The sequence below is a fragment of the Hyperolius riggenbachi genome, chromosome 1, assembly GCF_040937935.1.
Source record: "Hyperolius riggenbachi isolate aHypRig1 chromosome 1, aHypRig1.pri, whole genome shotgun sequence".
Classification (NCBI taxonomy): domain Eukaryota; kingdom Metazoa; phylum Chordata; class Amphibia; order Anura; family Hyperoliidae; genus Hyperolius; species Hyperolius riggenbachi.
The window spans coordinates 90004674-90027988 of record NC_090646.1 but is presented as its reverse complement, the minus strand read 5'-3'; the positions used below and the strand labels follow the sequence as shown (position 1 = coordinate 90027988).

General features: G+C 47.2%; 1 protein-coding gene across 1 annotated transcript in view; it reads left to right on the top strand.

Annotated features, from left to right (window-relative positions):
• Positions 1–23315, top strand: part of LOC137545724 (G-protein coupled receptor 26-like) — an 88680-nt gene that overhangs the window by 27878 nt on the left and 37487 nt on the right. The gene's annotated exons all lie outside the window — the stretch shown is intronic.

Here is a 23315-nt window from a genome sequence, read left to right as displayed (position 1 = left end):
GGGCAATTAGTTTACCTTCAAGTAGTTGCCTTTCCAATTTAGTTGGACATTTACTTTTTATGCTCTCGAATGAGTGAAAGTGGGCAGCACTGCAGAGTTTAACCCTGCTATTCCCCTCTAATGTAAACAAAGTGTTTGCCAGGGAGCGCTAGGAGTAGCAGTAACCCTACAGTGTCTGGACCAGCTGTCAGTTTGTATTGAGTAACCTTTGCGCGCACTGAATAAAGCAAAGTGACACTCCCACAAACCAGACAGCAAATCCTGCAGCTCTGGCCAGCAAACTGAAATAACACTAATAACTATCAAAATAATGTTATGTAGCTATGAAGAGCATAAACGTCAAGGAATCATGAAGAGGAATTTTTAGGTTGAAGTTGTTTTAAAGTGAAGCTTGTTGCAGTGTTTGCAGGATCCAGAGTATTGTGAATTTGAAGTCGGTCTGATCCATGGGAGTTTCCCAACTACATCTTGTGCTTTTGGGCGTTGCACTTTGTACAACGCCTCTTTGCACTGTGTTACTGAATCAGCCTGAAGACTATAAACAGGAGCTTGCTTCCCTCTGTTGACTTTGCTCTGTGCAACACCCTTCATTGCTCTGATTGAGAGATAGTAGGAACCTCAGAGTGGGGAGAACTGCAGACACCTAGTCCAGAATTCAAAGAACTAAACAACTGGTATTTCCAAAATGCATACATGTACAATTGATACTAGTGGTTTGAGCGGCACAGCTGCATTGTGGGTATATGGTTAGAGATCATGTCATGTTTCATCTGTGCAACACCGTATTTGTGGTTTTGGGGTTTGTTCTGTCATCATTCACTACCCTAACCCAAACTTACCCCTAATGCATTCCCCTTCCACATTGATAAAAAACCCTTTTCAATGTCTAATCCTAACCTCTCCCTCAGAGGAGCACCACCTTCCAGTCCCTAACTCAAACCTTCCCCCTTAAAGCCTCATCTACACGCGTAGATGAGGCTCCGATGTGTGTTATCAATCGAGCCACTGATGTGGCTCGATTGATAAGATCCGACAGGTCGGATCTTGCTACCGCCGATTCCCTGCTCGTTCCCCACGAGGGGACAATGGCAGGGAATCAAGCAGAAGATAAGCGGCACGGCGCTGGGACGAGCGGGTATCGAATGCGGCGTACACGCGGGCGAGCGGGGATGCGGCGGGTTCGCGGAAGAGGCGATCCGGTGGCTAATCGAGCCGCCGGATCGGAGCCTCATCTACGCATGTAGATGAAGCTTTAGGAAATCCCTCACCCAACACCTAATTGTAAATGCCCTCTCAATGAAAACCTCATTCCTGATGACTGACCTTAACTTCCTCTCCTTACTAGTAAGCCCATTCCTGATGCCAAAACTGATGGATAACTTCCCCTTAACCCTATTAGAGATGTTCATTCGGATTCAGTGCTATTGAAATTTCTGCATTTCGGGAATCGGCAGAAATACCAGATTACTGCAACTCAGTAATTTTTGCCCAATCACAGCACACGGAAGCATTGGACCAATCAGGGCATGCAGATTTTTTTCTGCCAAAATCAGATTACCACTGTAATTTTAGACCAATCACAAGACTGGGATACTACCAAGTACTCCCAAGCCTTGTGTTTGCCCTAAAATGTCAGTGGTATTACGATTACTGCGGTAAAATTCTGCATTATCTGATTTGTCCAATATTTATAAGTCAACTTGGTAATTGGCTTTGATGGAAATCAGAATTACCGCGGAATCAGAAATCAGTATTTCTGACCATCCCTAAACCCTATCCCTCGTAGTTTGCTCCTTGCTATAATTGATACCTATCTTTCATTGTTTTCATCCTTCATGTTCAGTGTTGGTGTGTCAAATACACCATCACTGTGTCATCGTAGTAAGTGCTGCACCACACAGGTGAAGCATTTTTTTTCTTAAACGTTGGGCATCCAGTCTACTACCCTTTTGCTAAAAGAAGGTAGCTTTGGTAAGTGCTGGTGCCCTGTCCAAACGTCTGGCACCCACACCACCTGCTTCCTCAAAAACACCTGGGTATCATTCTACGCCTTTGGTCTCCACAATGACTACTTATGTATGGATGTAAGGTGGCAGTCCAGTCTAAGCTACAGTTGTGTTCAAAATTATTGAGTGTTTTGGCCAGTTTGACATTGATTTTGATCATTTCAGTCATCTTGTTTACAAATTAATCAGAGGCACTTGTAAGTCAGACAAATATGACATAACATTTATAATGAAACAACCACAAATGTATTTTCTGTGCTCACATCATTATCAGTTTTATTCAACCCCCAAGTGACATTCATTCTTAGTACTTAGTACAACATACCTTTCCAGTTATAACAGCTTTTAAATCTGTGCACTACACCACCACAAAAGTTTTGGGATAGTGTTCTGTGGACTGATGAAACAAAATTAGAACTGTTTGGGCCCATGGATCAACGCTATGTTTGGAGGAGGAAGAAGAACAAGGCCTGTGAAGAAAAGCATGTGAAGCAGTAAACAAGATGACTGAAATGATCAAAATCAATGTCAAACTGGCCAAAACACTCAAGTTCAGTGGGGGTTGAATAATTTTGAACACAACTGTATGTTCTCTGGTTGCACCTAATCAATGTGTAAGAAATGTCCTGTAGCCACATCCAGCAATATGTTATACTGGGTCCTCACAGGACCTCATTAACCAGTGTGTGAAGGAATACAGTAACCGTGTGTCCCCTGGCAACCAATCAGTTTGCAATTGGTCATTTTTTCAGAGTAGGTTTGAATTGAAATGGTGGATCTGGCCAGTTGTTACAGGAAATACATAGAGTTTAATTTAGTCACTTTGATAAATAATACAGATTGATGGGGAGTTATAACTGGGAATCTGTTGCCAAACCAAACTCATGTGTGATGGAAATGTATATTGTTTGAGTTGGATAGCAGTCCCCGGGGAAAGAAGCATCTAAAGAGCATCACTGTGTAATCCTTTTTGAGTTATGGAAATAATCAGATAAAAACTCAGATACCAAAATGCAGTCTGGACTGGCAAGTATTGGACCAAATAAAACCAAGTCCTCTGTCCAATACATATCTGCTGTGTTGCTGGTAGAAGAATGTAAAATTGGTCAGGTTAAAGAGAATCTGAAGTTAAAATAAACTTATGATATAATGATTTGTATGTGTGGTACAACTAATAACACGTGACATCGGCAGCAGAGATATGAGTCTAATATTGTTTCCAGTACAGAGAGAGTTAACTTCCCTGGCGTTCTATTAAGATCGCCAGGGAGGCTGCGGGAGGGTTTTTTTTTAATAAAAAAAAAACTATTTCATGCAGCCAACTGAAAGTTGGCTGCATGAAAGCCCACTAGAGGGCGCTCCGTATGCGTTCTTCTGATCGCCTCCGGCGGCCAGAAGTAACACGGAAGGCCGCAATGAGTGGCCTTCCGTGTTTCGCTTACCTCGTCGCCATGGCGACGAGCGGAGTGACGTCATGGACGTCAGCCGACGTCCTGACGTCAGCCGCCTCCGATCCAGCCCTTAGCACTGGCCAGAACTTTTTGTTCCGGCTACGCTGGGCTCAGGCGGCTGGGGGGACCCTCTTTCACCACTGCATGCGGTGGATCGCCGCGCTGCAGCGGCGATTAGGTAGCACACGCGGCTGGCAAAGTGCCGGCTGCGTGTGCTGCTTTTTATTTGAGCCAAATCGTCCCAGCAGGGCCTGAGCGGCAGCCTCTGGCGGTAATGGACGAGCTGAGCTCGTTCAGACCGCTCAGCAGGTTAAGAAACTCCAGTTGTTATCTATGCAAAAGAGCCACTGATCTCCACAACTTTCAAAGTGGCAGAGAGCTTGGTCTTCTGAAGCTTATTATCTCAAGTGTCTGTCACTGTATTTTGTTTTTTCTGCAGAGGACAGTTCAAAGGTTCACTAGCCTTCTCTGTGAAACCAATTTAGAATGCTGAGTGTAATGTGTAAACTGCAATTATTAGAGAATGATGCAATGTTATAAAAAAAAAACTATACCTGAAAAAAAAAATGAGAATATTTTCTTTGTTACTAATGTTCTAATTATCTGTACTACACAATCAATTCATCATATCATATTTTTTTCGCTTCAGTGTCACTTTAAAGGACAACTGAAGTGAGAAAAATGTCAAGGCTGCCATATGTTTTTCCTTTTAAACAATACCAGTTGCCTGGCAGCCCTACTGATCTATTTGGATGCAGTAGTGTCTGAATAACACCAGAAACAAGCGTGCAGCTAATCTTGTCAGATCTGACAATAATACCAGAAATACCTGATCCCGTCATCAGACCCGGCACATGCTGTTTTCACTGCCTTTAATGTTTGCCCTGTTTTAAAGAGCTATAAATAAAGAAGATTTTAGACAGTGCAGATCTTGTAAAGTATATGGATCAGCCTTTCTCAACCTTTCTACCTGGTGGAACCTGCAAATAACTTTGGGATCTCAAGGAACCCCTGCAAACAATTTTTTTATTTCGAGGAACCCCTGCAGTTATTTTGGAGGAGGCATGGACTTAAAAAGTATGTGTGGCTGTTTATTTCACTATCCCCTATTACACTGCCACTCAGTATACGGTCTCCTGAGTAGAGATGGCCCAAACAGTTTGACCACAAACTTATTCGCGTGAACTTTGGTGGTTCGCGTTCGCAGTGAACCGCGAACTATATGCGAGTTCGAAACGCCCCCTATACTACATCATTAGGGTCAACGTTGACCCTCTACATCACAGTCAGCAGACACAGGGTAGCCAATCAGGCTACACTCCCTCCTGGAGCCCCCCCCCCCCCCCGCCTTATAAAACGCAGGCAGTGTCAGCCTTTTCACTCACTCGTGTGGCTGCAGTAATTGGAGAAGGGAAAGAACCTGCTGACATAGGAAAAGCTTAGTAAGGCTCTTGTGTTAGGCTTGTTAGGTTGTTCCTTCTTGATATTTATTGCTAAAAATAACTCCTCATCCTCAACAGCTCTTTTGAGAGCTAATGTTGTTCTTGTGATCTATTTTTTTTTGTGTCTGTGTGTCCCACAGACACTTGTGTTGCATATACAGCCTTGTCAGTTAGTCGCAGCTGCTGGTCCTTGGCCCCTTGGTAATTCCTACTGTGCCACTGCCAGGCCCAGCACATTCAGTGACTACCTGTGTGTGACGGCTGCATATTTGTAATACCAATCACTACATACCCACCTGTTTAGTGCGCCTACCTACCTGCGTGACTGCACGCAGTGTTATATACCACCAGTCACTGCACCTGTTCACGGTACCTGTGTGTGTGACAGCTGCACATTTGTAATACCAATCACTGCATACCCACCTGTTCAGTGCACCTACCTACCTACCTACGTGAGTGCATGCAGTGTTCTATACCAACAGTCACTGCACCTGTTCACGGTACCTGTGTGTGTGACAGCTGCACATTTGTAATACCAATCACTGCATACCCACCTGTTCAGTACACCTACCTACGTGAGCGCACACAGTGTTATATACAACCAATCACTGCACCTGTTCACGGTACCTGTGTGTAGAGATGAGCGTAATGACCTAATTACGATTTCGCGAAATTCCGCGTAATTAGTGTAATTACGATTATGGCCGTAAGTACATAATCGTAATGAAGAAGGATTTCGCGAAATTTCGCGTAAGCGTAATTTTCGCGTAATTTTCACATTACAATGGTTATTTGTTCATGCCGTAATTTCGCATTAAACGCTACCGTAATTTCGCGTTAAACCGTAACGCTCCGTATAATATAAAAAAGCCGCCGACTTTAAGGGTTAATAGCAAAGCCCCCTTAAATGCTAAGAGCCTCAAATTTGGAGAATATATTAAGGAGATCAGGAGGAATAAGAGGAAACATTTTTTTTTCAAAAAGACCTTATAGTTTTTGAGAAAATCGATGTTAAAGTTTCAAAGTAAAAATGTATACATTTAAAAACCCGCCGACTTTAACGGTTAATAGCAAAGCCTGCTTAAAGTTTAGGAACACCAAATTCCTAGGGTATATTAAGGGGATCAGTGGGAATAAGAGGAAAATTTTTTTTTCAAAAAGACCTTATAGTTTTTGAGAAAATTGATTTTTAAGTTTCAAGGGCAAAAATGTCTTTTAAATGCGGAAAATGTCAGTTTTTTTGCACAGGTAACAATATTGTATTATTTTCATAGATTCCCCCAAGTGGGAAGAGTTTTACTTACTTCGTTCTGAGTGTGGGAAATATAAAAAAAAAACGACGTGGGGTCCCCCCTCCCAGACCTCTTTAACCCCTTGTCCCCCATGCAGGCTGGGATAGCCAGAATGCGGAGCACCGGCCGCGTGGGGCTCCGCACCCTGACTATACCAGCCCGCATGGTCCATGGATTGGGGGGTCTCGGAAGGGGAGGGGCAGCCAAGCTTTCCCCTCCCCCTCCGAGCCCTTGTCCAATCCAAGGACAAGGGGCTCTTCTCCACCTCCGATGGGCGGTGGAGGTGGAGGCCGCGATTTCCTGGGTGGGGGGTTCATGGTGGAATCTGGGAGTCCCCTTTAAAAAGGGGTCCCCCAGATGCCCACCCCCCTCCCAGGAGAAATGAGTATAGAGGTACTTGTACCCCTTACCCATTTCCTTTAAGAGTTAAAAGTAAATAAACACACAAACACATAGAAAAAGTATTTTAATTGAACAAAAAACATAACCACGAAAAAAGTCCTTTAATATTCTTAATTAACCATTAATACTTACCTGTCCCTTTAAATAAATGATCCCACGCAATATCCTCGGAAATGTTCTATCAGTTACAATGTAACAAAGTTATTACAATATAACAACTTTGTTACATTGTAACTACGCCGCACCCGAAGTCACTCACCGCCGCCGCCGCCTCCGCGTCTGCGCTGCAGGACCCGACAGAGCTCTGAGCTATAGCTCAGAGCTCTCGAAAGCATCTTTGTATTTGGGCTCCAAGGAGCCCCTTTGGTCCTTAGCAGACCAATGGGGTTCCTTCTGATTTGAAGGAACCCCATTGGTCTGCTAAGGACCAATGGGGCTCCTTGGAGCCCAAATACAAAGATGCTTCTCAGAGCTCTGAGCTATATAGCTCAGAGCTCTGTCGGGTCCGTGCAGGACGCTAAGTCCCCGCCGGCTCCGCTGCCCTCCCCGCCTCTCCCACATGTCACCCACATGTCACCCACATGTGGGTGACATGTGGGTGACATGTGGGTGACAGATGTGGGCGGGGTGGACAGCGGGAGCTGCGGGGACTTAGCGTCCTGCACGGACGCGTATGCGGCGGCTGAGCGGCGAGTGGCGTCGGGTGCGGCGTAGTTACAATGTAACAAAGTTGTTACATAATAACTTTGTTACATTGTAACTGATAGAACATTTCCGAGGATATTGCGTGGGATCATTTATTTAAAGGGACAGGTAAGTATTAATGGTTAATTAAGAATATTAAAGGACTTTTTTCGTGGTTATGTTTTTTGTTCAATTAAAATACTTTTTCTATGTGTTTGTGTGTTTATTTACTTTTAACTCTTAAAGGAAATGGGTAAGGGGTACTACAAGTACCTCTATACTCATTTCTCCTGGGAGGGGGGGTGGGCATCTGGGGGACCCCTTTTTAAAGGGGACTCCCAGATTCCACCATGAACCCCCCACCCAGGAAATCGCGGCCTCCACCTCCACCGCCCATCGGAGGTGGAGAAGAGCCCCTTGTCCTTGGATTGGACAAGGGCTCGGAGGGGGAGGGGAAAGCTTGGCTGCCCCTCCCCTTCCGAGACCCCCCAATCCATGGACCATGCGGGCTGGTATAGTCAGGGTGCGGAGCCCCACGCGGCCGGTGCTCCGCATTCTGGCTATCCCAGCCTGCATGGGGGACAAGGGGTTAAAGAGGTCTGGGAGGGGGGACCCCACGTCGTTTTTTTTTTATATTTCCCACACTCAGAACGAAGTAAGTAAAACTCTTCCCACTTGGGGGAATCTATGAAAATAATACACTATTGTTACCTGTGCAAAAAAAAACTGACATTTTCCGCATTTAAAAGACATTTTTGCCCTTGAAACTTAAAAATCGATTTTCTCAAAAACTATAAGGTCTTTTTGGAAAAAAAAATTTTCCTCTTATTCCCACTGATCCCCTTAATATACCCTAGGAATTTGGTGTTCCTAAACTTTAAGCAGGCTTTGCTATTAACCGTTAAAGTCGGCTGGTTTTTAAATGTATACATTTTTACTTTGAAACTGTAACATCGATTTTCTCAAAAACTATAAGGTCTTTTTGAAAAAAAAAATTTCCTCTTATTCCTCCTGATCTCCTTAATGTATTCTCCAAATTTGAGGCTCTTAGCATTTAAGGGGGCTTTGCTATTAACCCTTAAAGTCGGCGGCTTTTTTATATTATACGGAGCGTTACGGTTTAACGCGAAATTACAGTAGCGTTTAATGCGAAATTACGGCATGAACGAAACGCGAAATTTCGCGTTGAAAATTATGCTTACGGTATTTTCAATTACGATTTTAATGGCAATTTCGCTACGCTAATTTCGCATCGTAATCGCAAATTTCGCATGCGTAATTATAGTAATGTGAAATTACGAAAATTTCAGCTCAACTCTACCTGTGTGTGTGACAGCTGCACATTTGTAATACCAATCACTGCATACCCACCTGTTCAGTGCACCTACCTACCTATGTGAGCGCATGCAGTGTTATAAACCACCAGTCACTGCACCTGTTCACGGTACCTGTGTGTGTGACAGCTGCAAATTTCTAATACTAGTCATTGCATAATTGTTCACAGTACCTGTGTGACCGCACGCTGTGTAATATACCAGTCCGTGCATACCTGTTAACTGCACCTGTGTGACAGCTGCACATTGTATTGTAATACCAGTCACTGCATAACTTTCACTGCACCTGTGTGACTGCACATTGTATTATTCTAGTCAGTGCATAACTTTCACTTCATCCCCCCCGCCCCCATATGAACAAAACAACAGGCAGAGGCAGACCAAGAGGCAGGCCACCCGGCAGGTCTGTTCGAAGTTGTGCTGACGTGATTTCGTGTGGCCCTGCCCCAAAGTATAGTGTTCAGAAGAAGGCACGCCCCATCAACTACCAAGATTGTTAGGACGTGGTTGACTATTTAACACAGAACACCTCATCTTCCGCAGTCACCAGCGCTACTACAAGCACCACATCTACTGCATTTGACACTTCGCAGGAGTTATTTGGTGGGGAATTCACTGATTCGCAGTCATTATTGTTACAACAAGATGAAGGTGCTAAGCAAGTTACACCACTTCATATGTCTGAGTTAGGCGACACTATGGACGTAAGGTGTGAGGAGGAGGAGGATGAAGTACCTGCTGTTGGTGCAGTTTATGAGGTGTCTGAGGCAAGCGAAGCTGGGCAGGATTATTATGATGATACGGATGCTGTCAGGAACCGGCCCGCGGCACGCCTGCGTATACAGTTCCCGACTGCGAGTTTGACCAGATCAAGCGGGGAGCAGCCTTATTCAAGCTACAAACAAGGCTGGGACCCCTCAAACACTTTCCACTGCCACCACTAGCCGTTGCTAGACACGTCCACTCAGCTGTCGAGTGCTCAACACGCAATCTGCATTTTAGTATTTGGGTCAGCTTTGCGCTTTAGGCCGAATACGAGAATGCCACGCACAAACCCACAGTTGCAATCTTACACTGTAGTGAAGCAAAACCACTAACAGTCGTTCCGAACGATACTGTTAGACTTCCCACTCGGCTGTCGAGCGCAGAAGTGCCCCATACACACAATGCAATTACAATCTCATACGGTAGTGTCGCTCAATCATACAATCAGGCATGAACTTAGTTACACTTCAGTCTCTTCTAGGCTATGAGTGTTAGTTTAGTACAGCAGAAGTCAAGCTTATTAAATAACAATTTAATATTCCAGGACAACGTGGAACAATGCAGAAAATAATATACACAAAAGATTTACAAATGCAAAGTAAAAAGTTACAAAATTAACAGTTTACAAAGATACACACAAGACAGGTTGCCGAAATAAAAGGGAAAAATAAACGTTACGCGTTGTTTGAACGTCATTGGCGGGAGAACACCGCTTCGACCAGTAGTCGGGCAGCCCTTAGCGTCCTTGCTATCTCCAGAGAGCTACAATTTTTTAGGCATCTGGTCCTGCTTCTTATACTGGGGTATACGCCTGGAGGCTGCGACTTCATTGGGAAGGGGAGGAACTAGTTTTAAAAGTGTATTTCACAGCAGATCAAAGGTGGGGACTTGACTGCTCTTGGCATAATAAGCCATTTCCTGGCCAGAGGCTAACGCAATTTCCCCGTTTGTGACATCACGGTCTGCCGAACCACTTGTCACATCTGGGCTAGCTTTGACATGCGAAATTCAAGGCTTTTCCTGTCACACCTGGCAGACTTCAAAGCAATTCAGACCCCAGGTAAAATTGTATCAAAAGGACTTCAAACCACTTCACCCACTTCCAGGTAGGCTGTCCTCTGACTTCAAACATTCCTGTGTTAGCTTCCATTGTCCAGTCTGGATTGTATTTTGGCTTATTGACATATGCACAAAGTTCAACGCACGGCAACAAAAGACAAAAGAGGGGCTCGTTATTTAATTACCTCTTTCCCAATTAGGAGCAGACAATGGCCATTGAATGCAGAGTTAATTTATATTATATACGGAATTCCAGGAAGCTGCCAGCCTTCAAACCAGACTGGCTGACATCCACCTCTGAAAGATACACAGCAGAGAGCAAAATTCTTTTAGAATGGTGCTGGGAGGTGACTCCCATGAATGACCTGGCCAGCGCCTACATTGCCGGCCGGGCCTGGGGGGTAACCCCTTAGCATCCTCTCGAGGATTCCCCACCTGGCAGTTAACTTCAAGCTACACGACTTGAAAGCTAGGTCAGGTTGCTGCAATGTGTCGTTGCCCCTGGCAACTTGACGTAACCAACCAGGGGAATGAGGGTCAGTGACGACCGTGAATTCGTGACCATAGAGACAGTGCTGCAGCTGGGGATGGGTTCCGACCGTCACTACCTGCACTTTCTCTATAGTGGCAGGAGCTATCTCTCGGTCCCTTTGGGGAACGATTATCTACCGGTCTGCCTCCTCCACTTCGGACAGCTCCGAGGGAATAACTTCCCAGAATCCACTCAGCCCGCCCCCCCCAGCCGGTGACCTGCTGGCTAGCCCCCTGAGCTCTTCCAGGCTGCTGTCAAATTGAACAGCCCCAGAGAGCTCAGTGCTGCCTGTCACACATTCCAGGAAGGCTGCAGACGGAGAGGCTCCTGGGCCCTCAGGGCCAGGTTCCGAATTGGATGTGGCTGACCCAGCAACGTTTGCCACTTCGGTGGACAGTCCCTCTGCTGTAGACCCGCTAGCGCTGCGGGTTACCACTGCAGCTGAGGGAGTGCCCACATTACACACATCATAAATCACGTCACATTTGGTCTTAAAAACATCTGAAGGGGAAAGGTCTGGCCTGGTGCCGTCTGCCCCTTCAGTGGACAGTCCACCTGCTGCAGCCCAGCGACCACTGCTGGTTACTCCTGCAGCTGACTGAGTGTCCACAGGACAAGCATCATTATGTAGCACAACACATATGATATCAACATTATCCGTCTTACACATATTGACATTTAGAACATCACATTCCACATCAACATTATCTGCAGCATTGTACACAGTGCTACTCAGCACTTCACAAGTAGCATCAACAGTTCCTGCATCGATCGCCTTGATAGTCCGTGCGTCATAAATTACATCATCAGTTTCTGCATTCTCTGTATCAACATGTCCCACTCCAGGCCTAGGCACTGGAGAATCACTAGGGCTGGCTCCTAGTATACAGTTCATAGCCCCGGGAGGCCCACCAGCACCCCCCACTTGCACAGAGTTATCACACAGTACCTTGCAAGAGTCCTGAACTTTTGCTGGGGAGGCGGGTTCCACGGGGTTGGATTAGGCTCATACCGGGCTACTAGCCATCCCAGGTCAGTACCCAGCAAAACGTTGGTGGGGATTTTGTCAGTTACCCCAACTTCTTTCAATCCGCTGCCGGCTCCCCAATCTAGGTGGACCAAAGAGGTGGGTATGGCTGGGGTGACACCCCCAACTCCTCTGACGGCCATAATTTTCCCAGGTATGTACTGCTCCGGGTTTACAAACTGGGGATGTATGGGAGTCATTTATGCTCAAGTGTCTCTCAGCCCAGTGGCAACTGTACCCCCAACCGTGACAAGCTTCAGATTCTCTGCATAGCCAGTGGCATTTCTGGTAGCACACCAAGCAGTTGGTACTCCACTGGGGTTTGAGGCCTCATTGGATTTTAGGGCCTCCATCTTCCTCTCTGGGCAAGTCGTGCTGATATGACCCACCCTGTCACATACAAAGCATTTCCGAGTGTCAGTGGTGGGTTGCTTGAATCCAGGAGACAGCGGTGCTTGCCTCCTCTGGGTGCTGGGTGACACAGGTTTAGCAATCTGTTCTCCCCTCCAGCTGGGCGTAGTAGTCCACCAGGACTCGGGTGCTCTATGGGCAGTGTAGAAATCGGCCATTTCCGCAGCCTCATCCACTGTCTTTGGTTCTCGATCCAGCACAAACAGCCGGACCTCAACAGCACAGGTGTGTAGGAACTGGACTTTTATCATCAGCTCCTTCAGGGCGTCCAAGGTTTTGACTGACAGTCCCTTTAACCACTGCTGGAATGCAGTGTACAGGTTGCAAGCATGATCCAGGTAGCTGTCATTAGGACCTCGTGGCATTGTCCTGAAACGTTTGCGATACACCTCTGGCGTGAGGTGGTATCGTGCAATGATGGCTTTCTTAATCGCCTCAAAGTCTGCTTCTTCCTCCTGGGGGAGACTCACAAACGCCTCCAGGGCCCTGCCTCTCAGCCCTGGTGTGAGGTATCTTGCCCACTGCTCACGGCCCGGGGCACCCCATACTGCCGACAAGTCCTTTCAAACCCCTGTAGGAAAGTGTCTATGTCAAAGTCTTTGTCCATAGCGGGGAACTTATCCAGGGGGATTCTATGGACTTGCTCACCTTCACGTTCTGCGGGTCCAGCAGACCGGTTCTGCTGCTGAAGTTTAGCCAGCTTCAGCTGGTGTTGCCGTTCAGCTCTTCCCTCCTCTGCCCGGAGTCTGTCCCTCTCGGCCTGGAGTCGCTGGGCAGCTTGTTCCCTCTCGGCCCGGAGTCTCTGTGCAGCTTGTACCTTCTCTGCCTGTCGGTGCAGTAGGATCAGCTTTAGGCGCAGTTCAGGATCAGCCGAGTTCAGTAACTGTAGATCCGCTTCCAGAGATGGCATCTCCCTGTTTGGTGGGTCGTCCAGGACATCGTCTCCACACGCATTCTGCGGCATGAGCGATTCCTCCTCTGGAGTGTCATGAGCTGCATCGGCTGGCGTTGGAGCACGGGCTTGCTCTGCCTCATCTTACTCCTCGAGGGCATGAACTAACTGCTCCTTAGTCTGGCCGCTCGCCGTCTCGATGCCATTGTGCTCACACAGGTTGAGTAGTATCTCTTTGCTTTGCCTTGCATAGCTGGGTGCTTTCTGAGCCATCGTGTGGAAAAAAGAAAAAGGGGGGATGGGAAGCAAAATTCCAAGTGTGTATCTTTGGGGGGGGGGGGGGAAGTATATACCGTAGATTCTGCACTGAGAAGACTTCTGTAGGCTAGTCGCTTCTAACAGCTTCCAGCCTTTAGTACACAGAATAGAGCGCTAAACTGCGTACTAATGTACTAAACGATCCCACCACTGCCAGCCAATTATGTCAGGAACCGGCCTGCGGCATGCCTGCGTATACGGTTCCCGACTGCGAGTTTGACCAGATCAAGCGGGGACCAGCCTTATTCAAGCTACAAACAAGGCTGGGACCCCTCAAACACTTTCCACTGCCGCCACTAGACATTGCTAGACACGTCCACTCAGCTGTCGAGTGCTCAACACGCAATCTGCATTTTTGGATTTGGGTCAGCTTTGCGCTTTAGGCCGAATACGAGAACGCCACGCACACACCCACAGTTGCAATCTTACACTGTAGTGAAGCAAAACCACTAACAGTCGTTCCGAACGATACTGTTAGACTTCCCACTCGGCTGTCGAGCGCAGAAGTGCCCCATACACACAATGCAATTACAATCTCATACGGTAGTGTCGCTCAATCATACAATCAGGCATGAACTTAGTTACACTTCAGTCTCTTCTAGGCTATGAGTGTTAGTTTAGTACAGCAGAAGTCAAGCTTATTAAATAACGATTTAATATTCCAGGAAAATGTGGAACAATGCAGAAAATAATATACACAAAAGATTTACAAAAGCAAAGTAAAAAGTTACAAAATTAAGAGTTTACAAAGGTACACACAAGACAGGTTGCCGAAATAAAAGGGAAAAATAAATGTTACCGCGTTGTTTGAACGTCATTGGCGGGAGAACACCGCTTCGACCAGTAGTCGGGCAGCCCTTAGCGTCCTTGCTATCTCCAGAGCATCTGGCCCTGCTTCTTATACTGGGATATACGCCTGGAGGCTGCAACTTCATTGGGAAGGGGAGGAACTAGTTTTAAAAGTGTATTTTACAGCATATCAAAGGTGGGGACTTGAATGCTCTTGGCATAATAAGCCATTTCCTGGCCAGAGGCTAACGCAATTTCCCCGTTTGTGACATCACGGTCTGCCGAGCCACTTGTCACATCTGGGCTAGCTTTGACATGCGAAATTCAAGGCTTTTCCTGTCACACCTGGCAGACTTCAAAGCAATTCAGACCCCAGGTAAAATTGTATCAAAAGGACTTCAAACCACTTCACCCACTTCCAGGTAGGCTGTCCTCTGACTTCAAACATTCCTGTGTTAGCTTCCACTGTCCAGTCTGGATTGTATTTTGGCTTATTGACATATGCACAAAGTTCAACACACGGCAACAAAAGACAAAAGAGGGGCTCGTTATTTAATTACCTCTTTCCCAATTAGGAGCAGACAATGGCCATTGAATGCAGAGTTAATTTACATTATATACGGAACTTCAGGAAGCTGCCAGCCTTCAAACCAGACTGGCTGACATCCACCTCTGAAAGATACACAGCAGATAGCAAAATGATAAAATATGGCTTCGGTGCGATACCATACGGCGGCTATATTCTGCATATTACCGTACATATCATCATCACTCCAATATATCCTCACAGATACCACATGGGATCCTAATAGACAAGATGACCAAGGGGACAATTCAGAGGGGGAGTCAGAGAGGAGTAGGAGGAGACGAAAAAGGCGATACCCAAACTGTACTATGAAGTTGAAAGGCAAGTGGTGTAATCTCTGGCACACAGCGGTGGGTCAAGGGTCCATCTGACCACGGATGCCTGGTCTGCCAAGCACGGTCAACCTGGTGACCGCTGGCAAGCAGGGAGTGTGTGGCTGTGCAGCGGACCTAGTTGTGACACCTCTGCAGCTTGCAGGCAGGCCTGCTGCCACCTCCTCTCCTCCTGCTACATCCTCTTTGCTGTCATCCTCCTCCTCCTCCTTGGCTGAGTGTCAGTTCAACTCTACTGGTGCTGCGATCTCCTCTCCAGCTACACAGCCCCAGCTCCCCAGGGCCTATGCTGCATGCCAGGTACGATGGTGTCACACCATCTTAGACATGTCTTGCCTCAAAGCGGAGAGTCACACTGAAGCAGCTCTCCTGGGTGCTCTGAACAAACAGGTGGATCAGTGGCTGACCCCACACCAACTGGAGATCGGCAACATGGTGTGTGACAATGGCAGCAATCTAATTTCAGCTTTGAATTTGGGAAAGTTGATACATGTACCCTGCATTGCACATGTGCTGAATCTCATAATTCAGAGATTTGTGTCTAAGTACCCAGGCTTACAGGACATCCTGAAGCAGTGCAGGAAGGTGTGTGGACATTTCAGGCAGTCTTACACCGCCATGGCACCCTTTGCCGATATTCAGAGGAGAAACAACTTGCCGGTGAGACGCTTGATTTGTGACAGCACGACTAGCTGGAATTCAACGCTCCTGATGTTCAACAGCCTGCTACAACAGGAGAAAGCTGTCAAACAGTATCTCTACAACTACAGTCAAAGGACATGCTCTGGGAAGATGGGGATGTTCTGGTAGAAGTACTGGACACTCATGCGAAATGCCTGCAGGCTCATGCGGCCGTTTGAGGAGGTGACAAACCTGGTGAGTCACAGTGAAGGCGCCATCAGCGACTTGATCCCATATGCTTTCTTACTGGAGCATGCCATGCGTAGAGTGGTGGATCAAGCTGTGGAGGAGCGTGAACAGGAACAGGAACAGGAGGAAGAGTTGTGGGATCAATTCTCAGCAGAAGCAGATGATTCCTCAACACCTGCGGCAGCACAGAGGGGGTAGGAGGAGGAGGAAGAGTCATGTGGGTAAGAGGAGTCAGATGATGAGGAAGGTGTTTTTTTGGAGGTGGAAGAGGAGGCGGAAGAACAACCACAGCAGGCATCGCAGTGGGTTTGTGCTGCTTAACTTTTCTGTGGTATTGTTCGTGGCTAGGGGGAGGAGGAGAACTTAGCTGACATCACTGAGGAAGAGCAAGAGGAGATGGATAGTACGTCTGCATGCAAATTTGTGCAGATGGCATCTTTCATGCTGTCCAGCCTGTTGAGGGACCAACCGTATAAAAAAACTCAAGGGGAATGAGCTGTACTGGGTGGCCATGCTACTAGACCCTCGGAATAGGCAAAAAGTGGCGGAGATGTTTCCAAATCACCAGAAGGCAGAAAGGATGCAGCTTTTGCAGAACAAGCTGGCAACTATGCTTTACAGTGCGTTTAAGGGTGATGTCACAGCACAACGAAATAAAGGTGCCACTGCCAGTAATCCTCCTCCTCCCATGTCCAAGGATAGGACACTCTAGCGATCTCATGGGATGTCAGACATGCGGACATTCTTTAGTCCAACGTCTCGCCTTAGCCCTTCCAGATCCACCCTCCACCAACGCCTGGACTGGCAGGTAGCCAACTACCTGGCCTTAAGTGTGTATGTAGACACTGTGAGTAGCAATGAACCCCTGGACTACTGGGTGCGCAGGCTTGACCTGTGGCCAGAGCTGTCACAATTTGCCATCCAACTTCTGTCTTGCCCTGCCTCAAGCATCCTGTTAGAAAGGACCTTCAGCGCAGCTGGAGGCATTGTCACTGATAAGAGAAGTTGCCTAGGTCACAAAAGTGTTCAGTACCTCACCTTTATCAAAATGAATGAGGCATGGATCCCGGAGGGCTACTGCCCGCCCGAAGACTAAGTCAGTCCCCACACACAGCATCTCTGCCTGCACGCCGTATGACTGCCTGCCCCATGATTAAGTCGGTCCCCAAACAGCATCTCTGCCTGCAGGCCACTTGACTGCCTTCTCCGCCACCACCTACAGGGACCAGTACTCCAGGTGGATTCCTGAATTTTTAAGGCCGCTGCTAGCAGCGGCCGCTAACAAAACCAATGACATTTTTTTCTGGTGTGTGTACATGCCTCAAAGTATCCGAACATATACGGGTTACCAGCCACCTTAATGTATCAAGTATCAAAATTTATTAATCAGTCAAGAACATACATAATTTCTAATAATACACATATGAAAGGAGCAATCATGATTCAAAAATTTAAAATTGTGTATGCAAAAGCTAATATAGCCATCAAGACAGCACTAATAATTAAAGTCCCGGTTCAATGATGTATATGGACAATCCCACTCTTACACACTTCAAGCATCCCGCGCATTCATACTGGTGCCATGCAGATAGTGAATACTTGCGGTGGGGGACCCCTTTAAGACTTTTTTGTAATCCAGCAGGATCCAGATAGCAACCACTATCAATGGAGTTGGATAATCCCCTTGCTTGAAATCATGCGCCATGGTGCGCACCAGTCCAGCACAGCCGTCACTACACAAACAGCTGTTTGCGGTGCGTTACACAGTGAGTTTGGTCTGTCAGTGTGAAGCAGTACACTAATTACACTACCTAATTGATGTATACACATGCAAGATGTTTTAAAGCACTTTAGGCCTCCAATTTAGCATTCATTGTGATTGCTGCCCTTAAAACGCTGCTGTGCGTCAAATCCAGATTTCCCCCCCAGGACTTTTGGCGTCTATCCCACTCCTCCATGTAAAAACTCAAATGTTAGATCCCTTGAAACATAATTTCCATCACTTTTGTGGCCAGCATAAATGTTTCTAGTTTTCAAAGTTCGCCTCCCCATTGAAGTCTATTGCGGTTCTAAAAGTTCGTGCGAAACCAAACTTTTTGCGGAGGTTTGCGTTCAAGGTTCGCAAAGCGAAAATCGAAGGTTCAAGCCATCTCTACTCCTGAGCCCCCAATTTAGTGCTTCTTCTTAAAGTACCACCTATTATAATGTGCTCCATTATACTTCCCCCATGATGGTGGAAAATGCCAAAGAACCCCTGCAGAGTACACAAGGAACCCTGGGGTTCCAGGGAACCCTGGTTGAGAAAGGCTGATTTGGATATTTCACTGTGACTCCAGGGGTGAGCCCAGCACGTCAACATCCATTGGTGCAGTAGCATTTGGTGAATGGTATACCTCGCATTAGTACCAGCACCCCCTGTGATGACATGCCATTATGTCATCACAGGGGGAGTTGTTACCAAAGCGAGGGACACCTGAGAGAGGAAGTAGAAAGAAGCTACAGTGTGGGGGATCCTGTAAGGTGAGTTACTGCGCTATGCCCGCTCTCCCTCTGCCACTGCAGCCCCACCCACGCCGCTCCGTAAGGTGTTCCGGGCCTGAGGTAATGCCAGCGCATGGGGAGGGTGCACTGGGGAACCCGGTCCCCTCACTCCAGTGTTAGTTGTCTCCCCCTGCCACTTACACCGCTGCCTTGACAGCATTCCTAAAAGGTGAGACCTGTCCAGGGAAAGTTTCCCTTTCTGGCACTTTTTTTCCTTTGTGATTATAGTGTACAGTGGCGTAGCAATAGGGGATGCAGAGGTTGCAATTGCACCGGGGCCCCTGAACCAGAGGGACCAATCAGGGGCCTTCCTTCATCCGTCCTTTTAGCTTTTCATTGGTGCTTTGCTGGTAATGATCACCTGTATGTGTGCACTGAATACTCGTATCATTAACAAATGCACCTGTTACACTGAAGCTATCTATCTTTGGTAGGCTTTGAGGCTCCATATCGCTTGGGGGCCCCATCTTAAACTCACACTGGGGCCCCTGGCTCCTTAGCTACGCCACTGATAGTGTACTTGCTTGCATGAGGAGCAACCCTGAGCATCTTATCGCCACCTGACTTTCGATTGTTATATTACATTATGATGAACCAATACAATTAGTTTTTGTGTAGGACCTAAAGGAACCTCAAAACTCTCCTACTGAAAAGCTGCAAAATATTAGGCATTTGCAAGTGTTCCGCTTCACATAAATAAGAAGAAATCATCATAATGCATCACTTCAGGACAGTGCGTGCATTTGTGAATTCCTTTATTTTTCTGCAAAAAAAGATAGGCATACAGCCAGAATCCTTTGTTTATATACACCTGTAACCTATTCATTTTACACAGCCATAACTTGTAGACAGCTGTTGCAAGCTGCGTTAGGGGTTACTTCTTCCTCATGAAGCTAAACACCTTTTGTTTTAGAAACACAGATAATACCTAGTATGACATTTTCAGCAGGGGTGGGGGGATTTATTTTACATTCATTTAGGTTTGGTTTTCCATAATGTAACTGGGTACCTTGTACAACCATTCTCATCAAGTCGAACCATAGAGCCACATCAGTTCATACCTTGCTTGCTGCTAGTGTTGGGCGAACAGTGTTCGCCACTGTTCGGGTTCTGCAGAACATCACCCTGTTCGGGTGATGTTCGAGTTCGGCCGAACACCTGACGGTGCTCGGCCAAACCGTTCGGCCATATGGCCGAACTAAGAGCGCATGGCCGAACGTTCCCCGAACGTTCGGCTAGCGCTGTGATTGGCCGAACGGGTCACGTGGTTCGGACCCGAACGCGCTCTGATTGGCCGAACGGTCACGTGGTTCGGGTAAATAAATACCCGAACCACGTCATATCTCCGCCATTTGTCTGTGGGTTTAGCTTTGGGTAGGCAGGCAGGGTAGTTCGCGCTCCAGCCACGCTAGCCAGGGTCCCCCCTGTCATTGTGTCACTGCTGGGAACAGTAGTACACCGCTTGCTCAGCCACACTATATAGCATTCTGTTTACTGCCACTCTGTGTACCTCGCTCAGCCACACTATATAGCATTCTGTTTACTGCCACTCTGTGTCTGCTGGGAATAGTAGTACACCGCTTGCTCAGCCACACTATATAGCATTCTGTTTACTGCCACTCTGTGTACCTCGCTCAGCCACACTATATAGCATTCTGTTTACTGCCACTCTGTGTCTGCTGGGAATAGTGGTACACCGCTCGCTCAGCCACACTATATAGCATTCTGTTCACTGTTCTGTGTCTGCTTGGAATAGTGGTACACCGCTCGCTCAGCCACACTATATAGCATTCTGTTTACTGTTCTGTGTCTGCTGGGAATAGTGGTACACCGCTCGCTCAGCCACACTATATAGCATTCTGTTTACTGTTCTGTGTCTGCTGGGAATAGTGGTACACCGCTCGCTCAGCCACACTATATAGCATTCTGTGCACTGTTCTGTGTCTGCTGGGAATAGTGGTACACCGCTCGCTCAGCCACACTATATAGCATTCTGTTCACTGTTCTGTGTCTGCTGGGAATAGTGGTACACCGCTCGCTCAGCCACACTATATAGCATTCTGTTTACTGTTCTGTGTCTGCTGGGAATAGTGGTACACCGCTCGCTCATCCACACTATATAGCATTCTGTTCACTGTTCTGTGTCTGCTGGGAATAGTGGTACACCGCCCGCTCAGCCACACTATATAGCATTCTGTTCACTGTTCTGTGTCTGCTGGGAATAGTGGTACACCGCTCGCTCAGCCACACTATATAGCATTCTGTTCACTGTTCTGTGTCTGCTGGGAACAGTAGTACACCGCTCGCTCAGCCAGAGTATATAGCATTGTGTTTACTGCCACTCTGTGTACACCGCTCAGCCAGACTATATACCATTGTTTACTGACACTCTGTGTACACCGCTCAGCCAGACTATATACCATTGTTTACTGACACTCTGTGTACACCGCTCAGCCAGACTATATACCATTGTTTACTGCCACTCTGATTCTGCTGGGAACAGTAGTACACCGCTCGCTCAGCCAGACTATATAGCATTGTGTTTACTGCCACTCTGTGTACACCGCTCAGCCAGACTATATACCATTGTTTACTGACACTCTGTGTACACCGCTCAGCCAGACTATATACCATTGTTTACTGAAACTCTGTGTACACCGCTCAGCCAGACTATATACCATTGTTTACTGCCACTCTGATTCTGCTGGGAACAGTAGTACACCGCTCGCTCAGCCAGACTATATACCATTGTTTACTGACACTATATAGCAGACTATATAGCATTGTGTGTACACCGCTCAGCCAGACTATATACCATTGTTTACTGACACTCTGTGTACACCGCTCAGCCAGACTATATACCATTGTTTACTGCCACTCTGATTCTGCTGGGAACAGTAGTACACCGCTCGCTCAGCCAGACTATATACCATTGTTTACTGACACTCTGTGTACACCGCTCAGCCAGACTATATACCATTGTTTACTGCCACTCTGATTCTGCTGGGAACAGTAGTACACCGCTCGCTCAGCCAGACTATATACCATTGTTTACTGAAACTCTGTGTACACCGCTCAGCCAGACTATATACCATTGTTTACTGCCACTCTGATTCTGCTGGGAACAGTAGTACACCGCTCGCTCAGCCAGACTATATACCATTGTTTACTGACACTATATAGCAGACTATATAGCATTGTGTGTACACCGCTCAGCCAGACTATATACCATTGTTTACTGACACTCTGTGTACACCGCTCAGCCAGACTATATACCATTGTTTACTGCCACTCTGATTCTGCTGGGAACAGTAGTACACCGCTCGCTCAGCCAGACTATATACCATTGTTTACTGACACTCTGTGTACACCGCTCAGCCAGACTATATACCATTGTTTACTGCCACTCTGATTCTGCTGGGAACAGTAGTACACCGCTCGCTCAGCCAGACTATATACCATTGTTTACTGACACTCTGTGTACACCGCTCAGCCAGACTATATACCATTGTTTACTGCCACTCTGATTCTGCTGGGAACAGTAGTACACCGCTCGCTCAGCCAGACTATATAGCATTGTGTTTACTGCCACTCTGTGTACACCGCTCAGCCACACTATATAGCATTGCGTACTCTGCCAGTCAGTGTGTATATTGCTGGGATCAGTAATACTCCACTCACCGTCAACCACTATATGAGCTCAACATGAGTTCCCCAGAGACCTCCGCTGTGAGCAGCACTCCCAACAACAGCAACAGCCAACGCCCCACGCAAGCTATAACATCCACCCCAGCAGCCAGTGGTCAGCAGCAGCCCTCCCCGGAGGAGAACGTTGTGTCCATCAGTCCGTCGCCAGAGCGATTAATGAGGGCTGCCATTGAGGAGATGATGGGGCCTGATGTGGAGGAGGAGGTCTGGCTCAGGCCAGCATCCCAAGTTAATGTTGAGGACGATGAGGGGTCTGTGTCTGGGGATGTTGGGGTGGCAGAGGTGGTGGGTGGGTCAGACTCAGGAGAAGAGTTGTATGATGAGGATGATGATCGGGACCATCTGTATGTGCCTCAGAGTCCGACCCCGGAAAACATGTTGTATCGTGTGTTTAGGTACTAAAATCTGCGTTCCCTCCCAGTAGTGTTGGGCGAACAGTGTTTGCCACTGTTCGGGTTCTGCAGAACATCACCCTGTTCGGGGTGACTATATAGCAGACTATATAGCATTGTGTTTAATGCCACTCTGTGTACACGGCTCAGCCACACTATATAGCATTGTGTTTACTTCCACTCTGTGTCTGCTGGGAACAGTAGTACACCGCTCACCCGCCACTGTATAGCATTGTGCTCTGTGTCACTGCTGACAATAGTGGTACACCGCTCACCCACCACTGTATAGCATTTCTGTACTGCCACTGTACTGCTGCCAGTCAGCGTGTACTTTAAGGATAAGTGAAATGAGGAAGAAATCCGGTGAAAGAGGGAGGGGCAAGGGAAGAGGTGTTTCCCCTGACGGTTCACGTACAGGCCACAGGGGAGCACCCAAGAAAACCCACTCAATACTGCCCATGTTGTCCAGGACAACAACCCTC